General features: G+C 35.9%; 1 protein-coding gene across 7 annotated transcripts in view; it reads right to left on the bottom strand.

Moving 5' to 3' along the window:
- Positions 1-19,512, bottom strand: part of tead1b (TEA domain family member 1b) — a 98,701-nt gene extending 79,189 nt beyond the window's left edge. For 4 of the 7 annotated variants that reach the window (XM_039690865.2, XM_039690866.2, XM_039690868.2 and 1 more), the window contains exons 1-2: positions 19,115-19,507; positions 18,593-18,689 (exon numbers count right to left, since the gene is read on the bottom strand). The gene's annotated coding sequence lies outside the window, so the exon portion shown is untranslated. Of the gene's footprint in view, positions 1-18,592; positions 18,690-18,830; positions 19,074-19,102 lie in introns of those variants that run through there. The other 3 variants (XM_089118511.1, XM_039690869.2, XM_089118494.1) reach the window with 3 other exon arrangements.
- Positions 19,513-19,714: the final 202 nt, after the last annotated feature.

Raw genomic sequence — 19,714 nt, 5'->3', positions numbered from 1 at the left:
TGCACACTTACACACGATCCTCAAAGGAAAAAACCTTTTTGCTATTTTTTTCTTGAATATCCTGAGCCAAATTCTGCTTCTCCCAGCCCAAAATTCATTAACAGACAAGAAAGTGGATCAGATGTTGAAATATATCAAATTAAATGTTAACATTATAAATTGTGATGAGATTAAGTCCTTGGTTGTCCACTTCTTGTTTTCATCTCACTGAGTGTGAATAAACAGATGCAGAAAAAGATGTTTTGAATAATATTATTTTACTCAGAAGATCGTATTGCCTTGAACTGTAACCAGCATGACCTTGTTGGATTTATGGTAATTAAGAACACTTCTTCTGATATTATCATATTAAATGAAAAAAAAAACGGTGTAGAATATTTCACGAACAATTACAAAGAATTGGCAAGTAACATGTGGATTTAAAGGAGTAGTTCACTTTAACAAAAACTTTTGCTGATAATTTACTCACCCCCATGCCATCCAAGATGTCCACGTCTTTCTTTCTTCAGTCAAAAAGAAATTAAGGTTTTTGATGAAAACATTCCAGGATTTTCTCCATATAATGGACTTCAATGGGAACCAAAAGGTTAAAGGGTTCATATAATGGACTTCATTGGGCACCAAACGGTTCACCAAACTCTCCTGTTCGAACTCGTTCATCAAAATGAACGAATCTTTTTCGAGTCATTTTGTTCATTTCGTTCGTTGAATGAACCAAATGATTCAAAAAAATATTTGTTCATTTTGATGAACAGGAGAGTCATGAACGCACATCACAGAACAGAGCAAAGCGAGCATTTGTGCTTATAAAACTAAAGTTTTTTATTTATTTTTGATATGACCAATCGTTTCGCTTGATAAGACCCTTATCCATCGTCTGGTGTCGTTTAAAGCCATTTGAAGCTGCACTGAAACTCTCATTTGGACCTTGAACCGTTTGGTTCCCATTGAAGTCCATTATATGGAGAAAATCCTGGAATGTTTTCATCAAAAACCTGACTGAAGAAAGAAAGACATGGACATCTTGGATGACATGGGGGTGAGTAAATTATCAGCAAAAGTTTTTTGTTGTTTTTTTAAAGTGAACTAATCCTTTAAACGTGAAGTAGGAAAAGTAATTTCTTGTAATAATCTTTACTTACAATTTCCAAAAATACTCTTTTACAATGACAACGGCTTCTAGGAAGCGATTCACTAAACATGCTTTTAGTCTGTTGCTCAAATCTTGCGTGACATGAATGATCATGATTATGATCACACTGTTATTTTAAATTCCCGCCTCCATTCTTCATTCAGTAAAAGGCAGCTGCCAATCAAGTTGTAGTTGTAGTCACTGTTAACCCTCTGCACACATTACAGACGTCCACACTCATTCACTGCTCTTCCTCTCTATGCAAACATGTGCGTGTTTACATGAGCGCTTTTCTGTTTGTGTGCTCAAGTGTGTCAGCACATTTGTGTTGCATTATAAGTGTGTGGCGATGGAAATACACCAGCACATCTGAGCCAGGATGTGCCCAAACATGCCTCCTTCACAACTCGATGCCATTATATACAACAACTCAGAGCTCGGGATACGGAAGAGAGGAAACCTATGAGAGGTGACACGGAGAGCACTGAACATGTCTGTGGGGGCGTTTCATCACCGTCATTAAAATGAACACATGCCTGTACGATTAAAACCATGAAAAGTGAGTCACATATGGGAGAACAACGTGTAAACTTGTTAGTACTACTGTGAGTAATTAATGTAATATGCTTTTCTGCTGGAGTATTGAACATATTGCAATGCTAGCATTGGTTAAATAAGGTCTATTTACAAATGTGCTCTTTAAGAGGTTACTCCTTTGTGGTGGGAATTTGCATTCCAATAGCATATTTGTGTTTGCGCATCTCTTGTTATAGTGCTGTGCGCTCTGCTCTGGATCTTATAAGGTCTCACACAGCCATTTTAATCATTTCACAATGTCTAAAACCGAAAATACCAATTTGCGTGTTCATTAAAGGAGTAGTTCACTTTTAAAAAGACTTTTGCTGATAATTTACTCACCCCCATGTCATCCAAGATGTCCATGTCTTTCTTTCTTCAGTCGAAAAGAAATTAAGGTTTTTGATGAAAACATTCCAGGAGTTTTCTCCATATAATGGACTTCAGTGGGAACCAAACGGTTCAAAGTCCGAAAGACAGTTTCAGTGCAAACTGCAAACTGTTCAAAGGGCTTTAAACAACACCAGGTGATGAATAAGGGTCTTATCAAGCGAAACAATTTCTAATTTAAAAGTCAATTCGTTTCGTTCGTTGAATGAACCACATGACTCGGAAAAAGATTCGTTCATTTTGATGAACGAGTTCGATTCTCAAATGTGCATCACAGAACAGAGCAAGGCGAGCATTTGAGCTTATAAAACTTATGTTTTTATTAAATGATTCGATGGTTTCGCTTGATAAGACCCTTATTCATCGTCTGGAATCGTTTTAAGCCCTTTGAACAGTTCGCAGTTTGCACTGAAACTGTCTTTCAGACTTTGAACCGTTTGGTTCCCATTGAAGTCCATTATATGGAGAAAATCCTGAAATGTTTTCGTCAAAAACCTTAATTTCTTTTTGACTGAAGAAAGAAAGACATGGACATCTTGGATGACATGGGGGTGAGTAAATTATGACTTTATCTCGCAATTCTGACTTTATAACACGCAATTGCGACTTTATATCACTCAATTCTGACTTTATATCTCACAGTTCTGACTTTATATCTCGCAATTGCAACTTTATATCACGCAATTCTGACAAGTTATAGTGCACAAACAATGCACATAAACATAAAGTACATAAAATGAATGATTCAAGATGTCCATGTCTTTCTTTCTTCAGTCGAAAAGAAATTAAGGTTTTTGATGAAAACATTCCAGGATTTTTCTCCATATAATGGACTTCAATGGGAACCAAACGGTTCAAAGTCCGAAAGACGCTTTAAACGATCAAAGGGCTTTAAACGATCCCAGACGATGAATAAGGGTCAAGTGACCTGATGGTGTCCTAAAAACTCCATCAGATGACCCAATAGAGAAAAAAAAAACCTTGGGAGAACCCAGGCTCAGTCGGGGGCCAGTTCTCCTCTGGCGTTTATGAACTAGACGAGGCCAAATTTACAGTAACTGTAAGATAAAAAATGTATATGAATGCCAGGCTAAATAAATGTGTCTTTAGTCTAGTTTTAAACTGAGAGAGAATGTGTGGCGCGTTATAAACGAGTGTTGCCAACAGGAACGGTGTAGAGTGCCCTCTGCCTCTGGTGGACAAACGATACAACTCCAACACTCATGACATGGTTGAAGCGTGTTTCGTCCGTTTTTAATTTACTTTTGAAATATTCATTTATCGGCCATTATAACTGCCGATACCGATAGTTTGGAAAATGCCTAATATCGGCCGATAATATCGGCCTGCCGATATATCGGTCTGGCTCTAGGAAATCAGGAATAATAACATTTTTCCCATAATGTTCACACATTAGATCAGTAGACGGTCTTTTGAACACATTCGATCACATGAGCGTTTACACTACAAAAGCGATTCGGCCTAATGCTAAAAACCCGGCCTAGCTGAAAAATTCGGCCTAGCTGAAAACGCTTTAAACCCCGTTTACACTTGTGATCAGATTAGTCGCCTTTGAAAATAAGCTCACTTCTCTTTATCTGAACTTTAAACGCTGAAGCAGCAGCGCAGAACTTTTATCAGCGAGATAAGTGGCTCTCCACTAACTTTAGCGAGACCGGCTTCCTACATGTGTGCCTCTGGTACATCTGCAAGCCTGTCAAAGCCAAAGTCTAGTGTGTTAGAACACTAATTATCACAGCTTCTAAGAGGCAGGAATGTCACCTGTGGAAACAGTTGCAGCCTTAACAAATAATTGCATGTTCCTATCTGCCCGTCTCCAGCACCATGGAAATGGTCTTATTAGCGAGATAAAGGAGGAAGCAGGCAACAAGTCAATGCCATGGTGAGAGCGGCCCATGGCTGCGACACGCCATGATGGGAGATGACACTTATCGACAGATTACATAAACCACTCAGGTTCTAGCTAAGCAGGAATTTGGCTCCCTAAATGAAGAGAACCAATTTCAGCCATCGCACAGGGCCGGGTAATGAAATAGAAGATGAGAGGTCTGAAATGTAATTTTCTGTGTGGACTCCTTTTGTCCCGTTATCTCTGAAGGTGCAATAATGGTTCAGTCAACGACTTTTGCCGACCCTGTAATGACCCGCGGTGGTTCAGGTCTCAAAGCGAAGAACTCTAATTACCATATAATTACTAAATACCGCATATTATTGCTTTTCAAAAATGTCTAAAGTATTTCAAAGTACGCTTGTTTAGAACAAGCAGCGTCAAATTATGCATATTCATAGCAGACATAACCGAGATTCCACACGCCGCATCCGTCCTCCTAACAAATTCATTATCGCTGGAATGTGTGAAACAACTTTGGCAGGACAGATGAACCTTGAGAGGTAATTTTACTAATTTTTAAGTCGAAATTGAAAAGGACCATTCGATTTTCATTAACATTGTTTGCATAATAACATTTTTTCACAGAAACCAAAGTCAAATCAAAATGCCAATTTTCAGTCACCTTGTTGCATACAACTTACTTAGGGTTGCGAAATCTCTTTTCTCTTTGTGTTTCTTATTAACCCTAAAACCGTATTCTGGACAAATGTGGGCAAAATAGTTTTGATTAATCTTGATCTGAGCGGTACAAGACTTGGCTTGGCTACCTTTCTTAAATTTGCCTCCTGACCACACACAGTTTGTTTTTGTTGTTGTTGTTGACTCAATTCTACAATGTTAAGTGGTTGAAAAAAAACTCCTTAAAGGGTTAGTTCACCCAAAAATGAAAATTAAGTCATTAATTACTTACTCACCCCCATGCTGTACCAACCCCGTAAGACCTTCGTTCGTCTTCGGAACACAAATGAAGATATTTTTGATTAAATTTGAGAGCTGTATAACTACCACATTGGCTCCTAAGGGACTGCCTCTTGACGGCCCAGAAAGTCAATGAAGAAAATGTTTAAATATCCCAAGTGACTACCGTGGCTCAACTATATGTTTATCAAGCGACGCGAATACTTTTTGTGCGAAAAAACAAACAAAAATAACGAGTTTATTCGACTATTTCTTTTCTTCCTTGTAGGCCAGAAACGAGACTTCCTTAGATTTCCACGACGCATAATTTCAATATTTATTTTATTTATTTATTGTGTAATTTGTAAACATACTTCTGTTTAATTTTCCTCCTTGGGGTGGGTGGGTTGGGGTTTACTGAGGGTTATGGATTGTTCATGTTTGTGTCCACCCTTAGTAGCTGTTAAATATGGGAAAAAAGGGAATGTTTTGCTGTTATTGTTATTGCTGTACCCTTTTGTATATTCCAATAAAAAAAAAATAATAAATAAATAAAAAAAAAAGATTTCCACGACGCATGCGCAAGATTTGCGATCTGCTTACACTACTTCAGATCGCAATTCTCGCGCATGCGTCGTGGAAATCTAAGGAAGTCTCGTTTCTGGCCTACAAGGAAGAAAAGAAATAGTCGAATAAACTCGTTATTTTTGTTTGTTTTTTCGCACAAAAAGTATTCGCGTCGCTTGATAAACATATAGTTGAGCCACGGTAGTCACTTGGGATATTTAAACATTTTCTTCATTGACTTTCTGGGCCGTCAAGAGGCAGCCCCTTAGGAGCCAATGTGGTAGTTATACAGCTCTCAAATTTAATCAAAAATATCTTCATTTGTGTTCCGAAGACGAACGAAGGTCTTACGGGGTTGGTACAGCATGGGGGTGAGTAATTAATGACTTAATTTTCATTTTTGGGTGAACTAACCCTTTAATCTTGTATTTGGGTCAAAAATGGGCAAGAAATGAATGGGAAAAACTGTCATTTAGTGACAGCAAAGTCACTTCATCTTTAGGTTTTAGCTCTAAGAACTTATTGGAATGATATTTAATGTAGTTAAAAAAATAAAACTTAAAAATAAGCATAACTTACACAGAAAATATGGTACTTTTTGATGTAAATAAATTCAAAAATACCCCCAAAATAAATAAAAAAAACACCATAAATGGATAGACAAAACTTTATCGAAGACAGTGATATACAGTAACATGTATAAGAAATAAAAATTAGGAGTCCTCTGTGCCCACATTTGTCCACAATTACAGGATTAAGGGCTATAAAGTGAATACGGTTTGAGGGCTACAACATGTTTTTAATTAAACACCACTAAAAATGTTTTCCCCCCCAAGTCTATACAAGAATCAGAGAGAAAATCAATTGATCTGTTTTGTACTGGATCTTTCATGAATAAATCTAAAGTCCTAGAGCTTTGATGAATCAATGACAGAGTCTCTCACGACCAATCTCCTGAAGCAGACAGCAAAGGTCCAGTGGAGTGGACGGCCACTGGCGCTCTCCTGCTGGCAAGACCCAAGCGTTTATTTCATGCCTCTTTAAACCGGCGGGGTGAGATGCGGTGAAAGCGTCTGATAGGATCCAACTCAAACCTGAGGCCTGAAGCCTACCGCCTGGTGCTGCAACTACGGGCCGCTTTGGGATCAATTTCTGTTGGGCAGAGAGCTGGATTGATTTACAGGGCCTGTCAAAACAACTTTCTCCACCTGCCTCCAATGCACCACAATTATGTGCAATGTTTGGCCCATCACACCGATGGCACAAAGAAGGGCAGAGGCAGTAGTCCCATTTCCTGCCTGAGGCTCAGTCATATTTTACACACAAAAAATTTGCATTTTTGCCATTTACTCACCCTCATGTCATTCCAAACCCCTAAAATAATGTTCATTCTCTTCTTTTTCATACAAGGAAACTGAATGACAATAAAAATGCAACATGAATACGTACATATTACAATACACAATAAATAAGTGGCATGTTGTGATGCACCAAATTTGAATAGACAACAATGTAATCATCAAGGATAAACCATTAAAATTTGATTACCAAGCATGAAAATTCATCTATTTGTGTTCCACAAAAGAAAATAATCAGATTTGGAATTAAATTAAATAGTAATAACATATTGTGACTAAAAAAAAACCCGGATGAATTCAATTATACTTCCAAGCTTCTTTAGGATGCATTTGGTGACCTTATTAAAAAAGCATGTCTATCACAATACGCTTTGAATTCCACCGTCCCAACTCGCGAAGGTGCTAAACAAGCAAGTGTGGAAACAGTGCGTATAAAAGCCAGGTAATAAAAGCTGTGAATAAAGCCTGCTTATCATACGAGATTTCCCAGCCAAAGCCAAGGACACGGGCCGAGCGACATGCGGTGAGGCATGAGGAATGAAATGGCAGTGATGAGCAGAGAGGCCATCTGCATTTCACAAGTCCCAGCATGTCAAAGACAGCGTCTGTTTGGAGCGCACCTCCATCTGTCATAAATCACTTCTTCTCACCACAGCACTAATGGCGGAAAGGTCACATGGAATTTTCTGACACGCTGTTTGTTTGTCATCCATCGGCAGAGGGATGCGGCCGTGTTTATTGGTGCCTCATGAGCAGCGGCGACCAGATGAGACCCGGCCATGGGCTCTGCGCTAACATGCTAGTAAAACCCCCCTGTCCCGTCAGGTTTAGCAATGTTATATCAAAATACTGTTTCAACTTCAAAAAGTTCACAGGCAACCAACCCTGACCGTATTACAAAAAAAGTTTTTTAAAACCTCAAAGGCCCTGTTTACAGCTGGTATTAAGATGCGTTTTGGTCGATCGGATCACAAGCAGACGAGGGAGACGCTTTCCTGTTTACACCTGGTGTTTTAATCCGTCTCTTTAGTCCACCTTAACCACTTCTGTCCTGATTCCTTCGAGGGGAGGGGCTATGGGCGGGTAAATGTATGGGTTTTTTTTCTCAGATCTTTTCAGACCCTGTATTTAGCGTCGTCCACTTGTGATCCGATCGGCCAAAACGCATCAGGTGTAAACAGAGATAGTTCGCCCAAAAATTTAAATTTGCCGTTAATTTACTCACCGTCAGCCCATCCAAGATGTAGGTTATACTGATCGAGAACACTCACAACTGGTTTTGTTGTTGTAAACTTATGTTGTATTTAGGTTGATTCAATAGTGTTAAAAAATATTGTTATTCAACAATATTTTTGAATTCTTGAATTTAGATTTGATCACATGAAGCACAATCTCTAGGATAACATTTTTAGTGTCGTTTCTTATATATATGTTTTAAAATGTATATCATGTGTCAAAATACTACATCAAAATCCTTCAGCTGCAAACAATGTAAACCCCACCAAAAAAAAAAAAAGAAAGTTAATTCAAGTAAAAAAAAAATGAATCTGGACATTTTTAGCCCTGAACCGCAACGTAAAAAAAACTCTGTAAAAATAAAAAAATAAAATCTTGCATTTCTAGATTAAAGTCGAAATGTTTAGAGATTAAAGTCCAAATGTTCAAATGTTAAGATTAAAGTCCAAATGTTTTGAGATTAAAGTCCAAATGTTTCAAGATTAAAATCGAAATGGTTCAAGATTATAGTCAAAATGTTTCGACATTAAACTCCAAATGTTTCGAGATTAGAGTTGAAATGTTGAGATTAAAGTCCAAATGTTTCGACATTAAACTCCAAATGTTTCAAGATTAGAGTCGAAATGATTAGAGATTAAACTCCAAATGTTTCGAGATTAAAGTCAAAATGTTTCGAGATTAAAGTCCAAATGTTCGAGATTAAACTCTAAAAGTTTCGAGATTAAAGTCGAAATATTTTTAAATTAAAGTCGAAATATTTTTAAATTAAAGTCGAAATGTTTTGAGATCAAACTCCAAATGTTTCGAGATTAGAGTCGAAATGTTTCGAGATTAGAGTCAAAATGTTTGAGATTAAACTCCAAATGTTTCGAGATTAAAGTCGAAATGTTTCGAGATTAAAGTCCAAATATTTTGAAATTAGAGTCGAAATGTTGAGATTAAAGTCCAAATGTTTTGAGATTAAAGTCAAAATGTTGAGAATAAAGTCCAAATGTTTCAAGATTAAAGTCGAAATGTTGAGAATAAAGTCCAAATGTTTCAAGATTAAACTCCAAATGTTTCAAGATTAGAGTCTAAATTTTTTGAGATTAAACTCCAAATGTTTCGAGATTAAAGTCCAAATGTTTCGAGATTAAAGTTGAAATAATTCGAGATTAAAGTCGAAATATTTTGAAATTAAAGTCGCAATGTTTTAAGATTAGAGTCGAAATGTTTCGAGATTAAACTTCAAATGTTTCGAGATTAAAGTTGAAATGATTCGAGATTCAAGTCGAAATATTTTGAAATTAAAGTCGAAATGTTTCGAGATTAGAGTTGAAATGTTTCGAGATTAAACTCCAAATATTTCAAGATTAGAGTCGAAATTTTTTAAGATTAAACTCCAAATGTTTCGAGATTAAAGTTCAAATGTTTCGAAATTAAAGTCCAAATGTTTCGTGATTAAACTCCAAATGTTTCGAGATTAAACTCCAAATGTTTCAAGATTAAACTCCAAATGTTTCAAGATTAAAGTCCAAATGTTTTGAAATTAAAGTCCAAATGTTTTGAAATTAAAGTCCAAATGTTTTGAAATTAAAGTCCAAATGTTTAGAGATTAGAGTCGAAATGTTTCGAGATTAAAGTCCAAATGTTTCGAGATTAAAGTCCAAATATTTCGAGATTAAGAAACATTTGTAGATTACCACGTTTGTTCTAGTGTAGGCCTACTTATACATTTTATACTTTACTGATTATTATTTAAGCTAAAAACAGTCGAGTTGAAGTGTGTAACTTATATGCTGTATTGCAAAAACTAAATCTGCTTGCCTCTGTTCGAAAAAAAAACAGGAAGTCCCGCCCCCACACTCACGCCATTGGCTGAGCCACATTTCGAGCTGCTCACACAAACTGAGCGATGTTTAGAAAGCACCACTGCATAAACAAATGCCTTACTTATAAGTGTTTCTGCATATTAAAAAAAAGGATATACTGCAGCTATCGCAGACGATTATGCTTAAATAATTGAGAGAAGCAGAAATGAAAATACGATTATTAATCATGCAGCCCTAGCGAATTCTGTCAGCATTTACTCACCCTCAAGTCCTGTATGAAATTATTTTTTCACACAACACAAAAGAAGATACGAAGAATGCCGCAACAATGGAACGCACTGACTGAGATATTTCTCCAAATATCTTATTTTAGAAAGAATTTGGGGTGGAGTTACCTTCACCTTAAAAATCAATGGCTGAATAGCATAGTAAATGTTTCCAGCAACTGCAACCTGTATATTAAACAAAAAACCCAACCCCTGGAACTCTTAGTATTTGCATAAGGCATCGGAGAGGTTAAGCGGTGTGTTTACAAAGCCGAAGGCCACACTGTAGCGAGATTTCAAACTCATTGAGCAGGTCCACTTTGCATACTAATGTTCAGAGGTATCTTAAAGCCTGTATCTTCCCCCTGTAAATCCAGGCCAGCTCCGAGGCAAAGGGAATCTGCCCGGGCTCCTTCGCTCATGATAACAATGCAACAGCAATTAATGAAAGGCCTGCTGGGGATTTATTACGGCGGAGAAGAACTGAATACGGTGCCAGAGATCCTGGACGCTCGACATTTGAATACAGGCCACAAATTATACACAGTTTCAGTAAATGAAGTGACTGAGTGTTTTTTGTTCCACAGGCGTACATCTTCCCATTGCAGGGCGCACTAACCACTAGCGTGGCCAGCTCTGGGAAAGGAAGTTATTGAAGCCTGGATTTCCTGCTTTCAGCTGTGGCCAAGAACTTGGAGGTTTATGGCGGTTTCAGGAACTGACTCATCCAATGATTCATGGATCAGAGATTGCTTTTCACATGTGTCTGGTCATGGAAAAACTAGCTCGAATAAGAACATACAACATTTAAGTATGCCAAAGACGATATTATTAGATATAAAAGTCCTTCAGATTTTCTTTTTCTTCAAGAAGTTCAGACGCCATTTGTATCAACATTAATGTCTTCCACTGAACTGACTAAGCCCTCCATCTGGTTTGAGTTACAAGGCTTTAACTTTGAAATGTTGTAACTGGTCTCGCAAGTCTTTTCAAGCAAAACTGCTCTTGAATTGGCAGAAAATTTCTTCTATTACCAATGTTTACTTAGAGAACACTCCAGAATCATGCGACAATCTAATTTCACACTAAAGTGGTCCGGAGCATATTAGTCCATCGTAATCACCACCACAGTTTACAGTCATGTTGATTTACATTTTTACCAACAGTGGAGGTAAACGTGAATAGCACTTGCAGAAATGGTCACCAGGAGCAAAGTGTGCTCCGTCGCTGGCAGTCATTTTATGGCAGTTGTCCTGAAGCACATTTACTTACATGACGTCAGTGGCTAAGAGCCAGCTTTTCATTTTGGTAGCAATTTACCTCAGCTTCTTTACAGGCTGGTTATTACAACTAAACAGCAGACCACACTCAGTTATTCCCTCGGAGAATCAATTTACCGTGGGTCATGCTTAGACTCCAGACAACCGGTTTCGCAAAATTATGTAAAAATGCCCGTCTCTGTGAGCATCATAGGCGCTTATGGCTTAGCATTCATGCCATGTCTTAATTACCGCATGTTTTAAATAGTGGCCGATATAAAGCCGATATTATTATAAAACATCTATCATTTAGATTTATTTTAGTCAATATTTAATCAATTATAAATTAATATAATAATAAATGACTGAGTAAATAACTGTTTGCCTTCTAATCTGCCGATATAAAGCCGATATTATTACAAAATATATATAACATATTTTATTTATATTTATTTTAATCAATATTTAATAAACTATAAGTTAATATAAAAATAAATTAAGGAGAAAATAACTGTTTACCTTCTCATCTGCAAATATATAATTATAAAATATATATAACATATATAATTTATATTTATTTTAATCATTATTTAATACATTTTAAATTAATATAAAAATAAATTACTGAGAAAATAACTTTTTGCCTTCTAATCTGCCAATATAAAGCCGATATTATTATAAAATATATATAACATCTATAATTTATATCTATTTTAATCAATATTTAATAAATTATAAATTAATATAAAAATAAATTACTGAGTAAATAACCGTTTATGTTCTCATCTGCCAATATAAAGCCGATATTATTATAAAATATAACATCTATAATTTATATCTATTTTAATCAATATTTAATACATTATAAATTAATATAAAAATAAAATACTGAGTAAATAACCGTTTGCCTTCTAATCTGCCGATATAAAGCCGATATTATTATAAAATATATATAACATCTATAATTTATATCTATTTAAATCAATATTTAATAAATTATAAATTAATATAAAAATAAATTACTGAGTAAAAAACCGTTTGCCTTCTAATCTGCCGATATAAAGCCAATATTATTATAAAATATATAATTTATATTTATTTTAATCAATATTTAATAAATTATAAATTAATATAAAAATAAATTTCTAAGTAAATAACTGTTTGCCTTCTAATCTGCCGATATAAAGCTGATATTACAATAAAACATATATAATTTATATTTATTTTAATCAATATTTAATCTGTAATAAAATTAAATAATATAAATTTAATCTTTAATCTATAATATAAATTAAATTACTGAATAAATAACTGTTTGCCTTCTTTAAAATAAATCTTTAAAAATGATCTTTAAAATAAACATGCTTATACTTTAGATGTCAACTTATTAAATCTGCAATCCTACAGTATTTTTCACAAATAAAGTAATTGTTTAAAAATGCATGCCTATGTGAATAAAATGAAGTAAAACACTGTGACAAGGCACTCAGTAATCTGGTAATTTTGTGTACACTGGTATATATTTTAAATACAGACAAGGTAACACAATTTTTTACCTACAGCACACAGTGAAAATGACATGAATATGACAGTGGGCAACTGGATAAAGTGCAGCATATTTTACAATTAAGGATTTAAAAAGTATGTCGATTGCGTCTCCAGTGAAGCTGAACTCTCCTGTCCGCATTCACTTCGCACGGACCGACCGTCACACACAGCAACACGTTCATGCAGGGTACAAAAGCACAAGATCTCACAGCTGGATTTAAAAGTTAAATCTGCAGCTGAAATTAAATGTCTATTAAATATTTAGAGATTTGTTTAAATGATAGATACTATTTCCTGAATGTCGGTACATGAGAAAGTATCATAGCCTAATAGTTTGCCTTTCTGTTACTAATAACATAAAAGCAAACGCTTTACTTTTTTGCATACCATTTACTTTTTTTGTCTAACAGTTCTGTCATCGCCTTGCTCTGTTCTGTGATGAGCGTTTGTAACTCTCCTGTTCGAACTCGTTCATCAAAATGAACAAATCTTTTTTCAAATCAATTCGTTCATTTCGTTCGTTGAATGAACCAAATTACTCAAAAAAAGATTTGTTCATTTTGATGAACGAGTTCGAACAGGAGAGTCACACAGAACAGAGAAAGGCGAGCATTTGTATTATTTATTTTTTTAAATGAGTGATCATTTCGTTTAATAAGACCCTTATTTATCGTCTGGAATCGTTTAAAGCCCTTTCAACAGTTTGCAGTTTGCACTCAAACTGTCTTTTGGACCTTGAACCGTTTGGTTCCCGTTGAAGTCCATTATATGGAGAAAAATCCTGGAAAGTTTATCAAAAACCTTAATTTCTTTTCAACTGAAGAAAGAAAGACATAGACATCTTTGGATGACATGGTAAATTATCAGCAAAAGTTTGTTTTTTTTTTAAACTGAACTACTCAGCTGATGTGAACTAATATAAACAATTCCAGCACTGAAACAGATTGACAGTATAGTGGTGCATCACCTAAATTCATTTAGATTGAAAAACATGCATTTAGTGCACAAAGAGCCCTACTTGATGGACGCTCATTTGTAAAACGTGCTGCAGTTTTGACGCAAATGGTAGCGAACTGTCAGACTTCAGTAAATTTGATGTTAATATCCAACATGACACACTTCATTTTTTCTCCATCCAACGTATGCGATTCGTTTTCTTCAAAACATTGCATTGTGTCACGAACAAAAACCAGAGGATCCATCCAAAGACCATAAAATCAATCAGAAAAGAGTGACCAACTTGGGTTTGTATAAAACAGCATCTGCTTTGTTGAGCTCTTAGCATTGGCATTAGTGAGAAGAGACAAGAATATTGCTGCCAAACATATCCATCCTTTATATTCACTAAATATATATTACAGAATTCCTTTTTAACATGCGCCTGCTTTTACGCCAATCATTAAACCGAGGACCTTCCCTTCCAAGGACCGTATAATATTTTCCATGGCTTTGATTTTTTTTAACCCCTCCCGCGATAATCTTGATTCCTGTTTGACCACAGATAGATTCTAATAGGAAATGATGCCTATGAAGAGTAAAACACACAGGACGTGGCTGTTTGTGTTGGTCTGTCTCCCAGCAGAGTTTAGTAGTTCACATTACCCCTGACCACAGAGCACAGCAAAGTGAGTTAGCTGCTTCTAGAAGTGGCAAAGGCACTTTTGTGCGGTTCATTCATATCTGTTTTAGCCTTGTTGAGGTAAACCCTATTTCATATGCGTCACCATCATAAACCTATTTGTTCCACGCTGCCTTCCGACTGAACATAAATCACATGCAGTCAATAAAAACATCAACATGAGGCTCGAATCGCGTGTTTTCAATGTACCAGGTGTTGATTCATGAAATGCTGCACATGATTCAAAACAACTCTTGAATGATTCACTGCAGTTTCCAACGGGGGGGGGGGGGGGGGGGGGTAAAAAGATCGCCACAGATTTTGATTAACAGTTTGTTGTAGTATTACTACAAATATTTCAATAATATAAACACCATTAGATTCGCTCGTACACTGTTAGCATAAATCCCACACGGGAACATAAAAAAACACAAACCGAGGAAATGCTATTGTTTCGCGCGCAGGATGTCAGTCAGACTCAACTTTTTGATCTTTCATCCTTTTAAAAGAAACAACTTGGAGGCAAACGTGTCAATTCTGGCTAACAGAAAGTTAGCGACTCAAATATGAAGCGATTTAAAAAGCCATTGATAAGCTGAGTGAACAGATAGCTTATCTGAAGCATACATGGGCCATATGGTCCCGCGACCGCTGCCGCCTGTTGCTGGCATAACAATAGCCCGACCTAGGCAGCGAATGACGGGCACAGTGTTAGCCTGGACTCCCTGAGCGGTAAACGAGAGGAAACGTTCATATTTGCATTTTTCTTTTCTTACAGGTGCAGAAAGGGTCTAAACCAGATGTCTGCTTGAGCGCAAAACTGTTTGCCTTCTACTCAACAGCCACACACACTCCTCCCCGGCTCAGCAACAGGAAAAACAATAGCTTCTCTCTGTACGCTCCCATTCCCCCACAATCCTCCATTCCCAGAGGTAACCCAATCCACTATGTCTGAGCAATGCACCTATTCTCTTCTCATTTCACAACTGAAAGACTGCTTTCTTCAAGAGCACCAGCACCACTGAAACAGAAAGTATTGAAATTAATGTTTTTCCCTCCTGATTCAAATTCATTATTTATGGACGTGATAGCCTATGCTATTTTCCTTAACAGAGATTATAGCTTGAAAGGGCAATGCGCTACTTTTGCAAAGAAAAGACAGTACTTTAATAACTCATTTAGAGTTTTTGTCAGCCGTGTTCTGATCAATAAATAACTATGTAAAACTTCATTATGTGTAACATACTCAATGTGCAATTTATATATTAGAGAGGCTGTATGCAATATAAAGATCACCGGTAGCGCTTCAATTCAGTGGAGTTGAAATGACAATCTGTTCCTCATTCATAAATGATAATAATACAGTAACAGCACATACACTGTAAAAATTAATATGCTTTATCTAATCAAAAAATTGTGGCAACAGATTACAAGCAGTATTATTCTTTAAATTTAACAAATTAGAATTGAGTAATAATTAATCAAATGAATTCCATAAAAGTTAACCATTTTAATGAGTAAAACTAGCAAAAAAAAAAACATAAATTGAAGTCGCCATTATGGTGATCGGTGTTTGTTTTAAAATCACGGTTTTCTCTTTCCGTGATTCTGCTTGTTAACATCAGATGTTTTCAATGTTGGCAATATAAAATAAAGAGTTCTTAATTAATCTGTGACGTCTGAGATATGAGATATTGAGATATTTTTGTTAATTTTTTGGGTGTAAACTGGTTTAAATTGTTAATAATTTGATTGATTATTACTCAATTCTCCTTTGTTAAATTTAATTAATAATATTGCTTGTAATCTGTAGCCACAATTCTATTGATTAGACAAAGCATATTCATTTTTACAGTGTACCTTACAATGAAGCAACCCGGTTAACACAAATTAGCAATATACTAACAAACAGCCAACTAAAGTAAAGGTTAAGTTTGAGACTTTAGTCACTGCATCATAAAATTATTCCCACTCTTATTTTATACGCTTTCCATTTTTATATCCCAATGGATGTGGCTAACTTTTATAAAGTTCTTCTGTTTTCTAACCACATCTGATCAAGAGTCAGATGTTCAACATCAACTGATGGATTCAGTGTGAGACAATGTTTCATTCTCTGACTTGAAAATGTCAAGCAAGCGTGTTCAACAGGTCTATGTGGGCACTTATTCCTATGCCTATTTTACACAAGTTTTACACTGTGAGACTGCATGTCAGGGCATATATCGGATAGAAGTCAATCTGTTTACTGTAGTACATGATAATGCCTCAGTTAGAGGACACAAACAACACATTGTGTCGCTCGGACCCTTCTTTATAAAAGAGACCAATGTGAAATATAAGACAATAATTAACTGCAAGAAAAGAGGTCTTTTCCCAAAACACACAATAGGGAACTTGTTTTCCTGTAAAGAATTAAAGTCCAGAACAGGGCAAGGGTCCGCCGTTTTAAACATGTTGCATTAGAAAGAAAAATCGAGACAGCTGCTTTGTGTTCTTATAGTACACTGACAAAAAGTGTTTAAAAAAATGTGATTTCCTGCACAGTAATAATCAATATGTTTCCATCAATTCGTAATCTTTTCTGTCATTTCTACTCTTGAACTCAAATTTCATCATATGACATTTTTAAAGTGGCCAAAATAGTAAAAATGACATGCAGGCTGTGGCATCCTAAGGCAACAATTTTAATAGGTTAACAGTGTGATCTAACCCTTAATGACTTTGAATTAAGAAGCCTACTATAGTCAGCTTGATTCAGTCATATATAGGTCTATAATATTATTGACTTGAAAAAAAATTACACACTGTAAAAAGTTAAAATATCACAATTTATTTTAAGAGGACGTTGACTGAATAAGATTAATTATCTTCTTACTACATCTACATGTTAACTATAGAGTTATGATTATTCTAAAGTGTCTTCATTACACCGTAATTATACATTTTTGTAATTACTATAAGCCTATAGGGTAAGGATTAGGGTTTGGTTTAGGGTTAGTTTCATGTAATTATGCATAATTTACCGTTATTACTGTGGTAAATACACATAGCACATGTCACAAGGACACTGTAAAATCAAGTGTTACCGGGTTTGGTTTAGTGTTAGTATACTGTTATGTCACCTTAAAATAAAGTGTCACCAAATTCAGTTACACTTTAGGAGTAAAGTGTGGGTTAATGTGTCTTTGTTACACTGAGTAACTTAACAACAAGTACTTACTAAATGGTTAGAATTTGGCTTGGTTGCATGTAATTATGCATAAAATAAAGAGATACCCAGAATTTATATTGAAAAATGAAACTCACAGCTCGTTTTATCTTGAGTTTAAGCAGCTGAAAGTGCGATATGTGATTTCAAAACTAATGAATTCACAAATGGAGAGTGAAGCTTTTATAAACGTCAAAGAACAATAATATATGCCATGGAGTAGTTAGTGTGGAGTTGGTAAAGCTAGTCATTGATGAATTGCTAGGCTAAGCTATGCTGTTACATTCATAGTTTCGTTGTTTGTGATGAAACAGCGTTTCTGAATAAGATACCTACTTTAAAACACACACAGTGACTGACACACTATATTTTAACCGGCATTATCGTTTAAAAAGTCGCAATACAACACACTGAAGCACGACATTAGTCCATAAGAAACAGGGCGGGCAATCCCAACAAAGGAAATGACAGAGGAATAGCAGCCAGATTCTCAGGAACATTAAAACAATGTCAACAACTGCTAGAATTGTATAACAGATTTGGACAAACTTTTAAACTGTACAACAGTGAACTAAAGTTTCTGAGGAGTAACTCTGTCAGGTAAAGTGCGAGAACACAGTGTTGTTGTTGATGTTGTTGTTGTTGTTGTTTTTAAAATAAAAGACACAGATATTAAAGCTTAAGGATATGTAGCTATTTTCCTGTGAGTGTTAAACAAAGAAATAGCCATAGTACAAGTGAAGAGGGCAAGAGTTCACGTACATTAAGTCAAATACATTAAGAGGGGAGAAAAAAGTCCAAATGTACTTACGGCTGAGATCTGAACAGAAGTTGGAGAATAAACGCCAAAGATGCGCGAGCAACAAGTCTCTCCTCGATATATTTGTGGACCGCTCCGAAATAGCCAACTATGGAGGAGAAAACAGCAACATTTGGATCCGTCATCTTGTCCAAAAAAAAATCTTTTCATGCAATAATCAATGTCCAAAAAAAAAAAACGTTCCCCAAAACGACGCGTATTGTTTCTGGTGTAAATGTGCAGGACTTACTGCAGAGCGCGAGCGCGCAAGGTCAGCTTCTTTAGCAAAAAAATGTGAAAAATGTCAAAGATTTTCGTGCTATGTCAGACTGAGTCAGTGGACAAAGTGAAAGCAGCACCCTGTTGCTGCAGCGTCGCACTAAAATCCCATTGAAAAGATACTTTGAGCCCGACCCCTCTTGTTACATGCCTATCAATAATCATAATCACGCAACACAGTTTGCATTTGCTCGTCTTCTTTAACTTAATCCATACAATATTAAGCCGTTAAGGGCTAATTACCTTAAAACTTACCTTAACGTCCGCTTTCTTTATTTATATCAACATTTAACTTCGGCCCCTTTGTTTTTGTTCTAGTGTGGGTTTGTATAGTTTTTTTTTCTTTTTGCAAACTGTGTTTAAAGTTATTCTTGTGTTTTTTGGGGGGCCGGCCGGGAATGTGAACGTGAATCTCCGCCGCACCGATAGAGATGCGAAGAATGCTCGGAATGAGAGCAGGAATGAAATGAACGCGAGCGTCGAGTTTGCAGCAGGGCGGAGCGTCACTGGCGTCATGCCGCAGCTTCTCCCACATCCATGGGGATGACCTCACAGGACACGTCCGAGAAATCCTCCAATGGGAGACAGCGCTGGCTTGTTTATACTTTCTAGCCCACTTGTTTGCAACGTATCGATTCAGATCAATGTAATAATAGTTCTTTCGAGGTCTATATTTGAAATTGTCTTCTACAATGATACTTTTTAACAAGCTTGTATATTTAAATTCAGTAATTTCACTTAAATGACAATTCATAGGTAATCTTCATTGCAATTTAAGTAAAATTACTGAACACAAGCTTGTTAAAAATTGTGTGTGTGTGTGTGTTTCCAAATGAATGTATCGGACAAAAGTTT

This window comes from Pimephales promelas, chromosome 1 (assembly GCF_988280905.1).
Source record: "Pimephales promelas chromosome 1, fPimPro1.hap1.1, whole genome shotgun sequence".
In the NCBI taxonomy this organism is placed as follows: Eukaryota; Metazoa; Chordata; class Actinopteri; order Cypriniformes; family Leuciscidae; genus Pimephales; species Pimephales promelas.
Note: the sequence above shows the minus strand (reverse complement) of the source record. Positions and strands in the feature narration are given on the sequence as shown.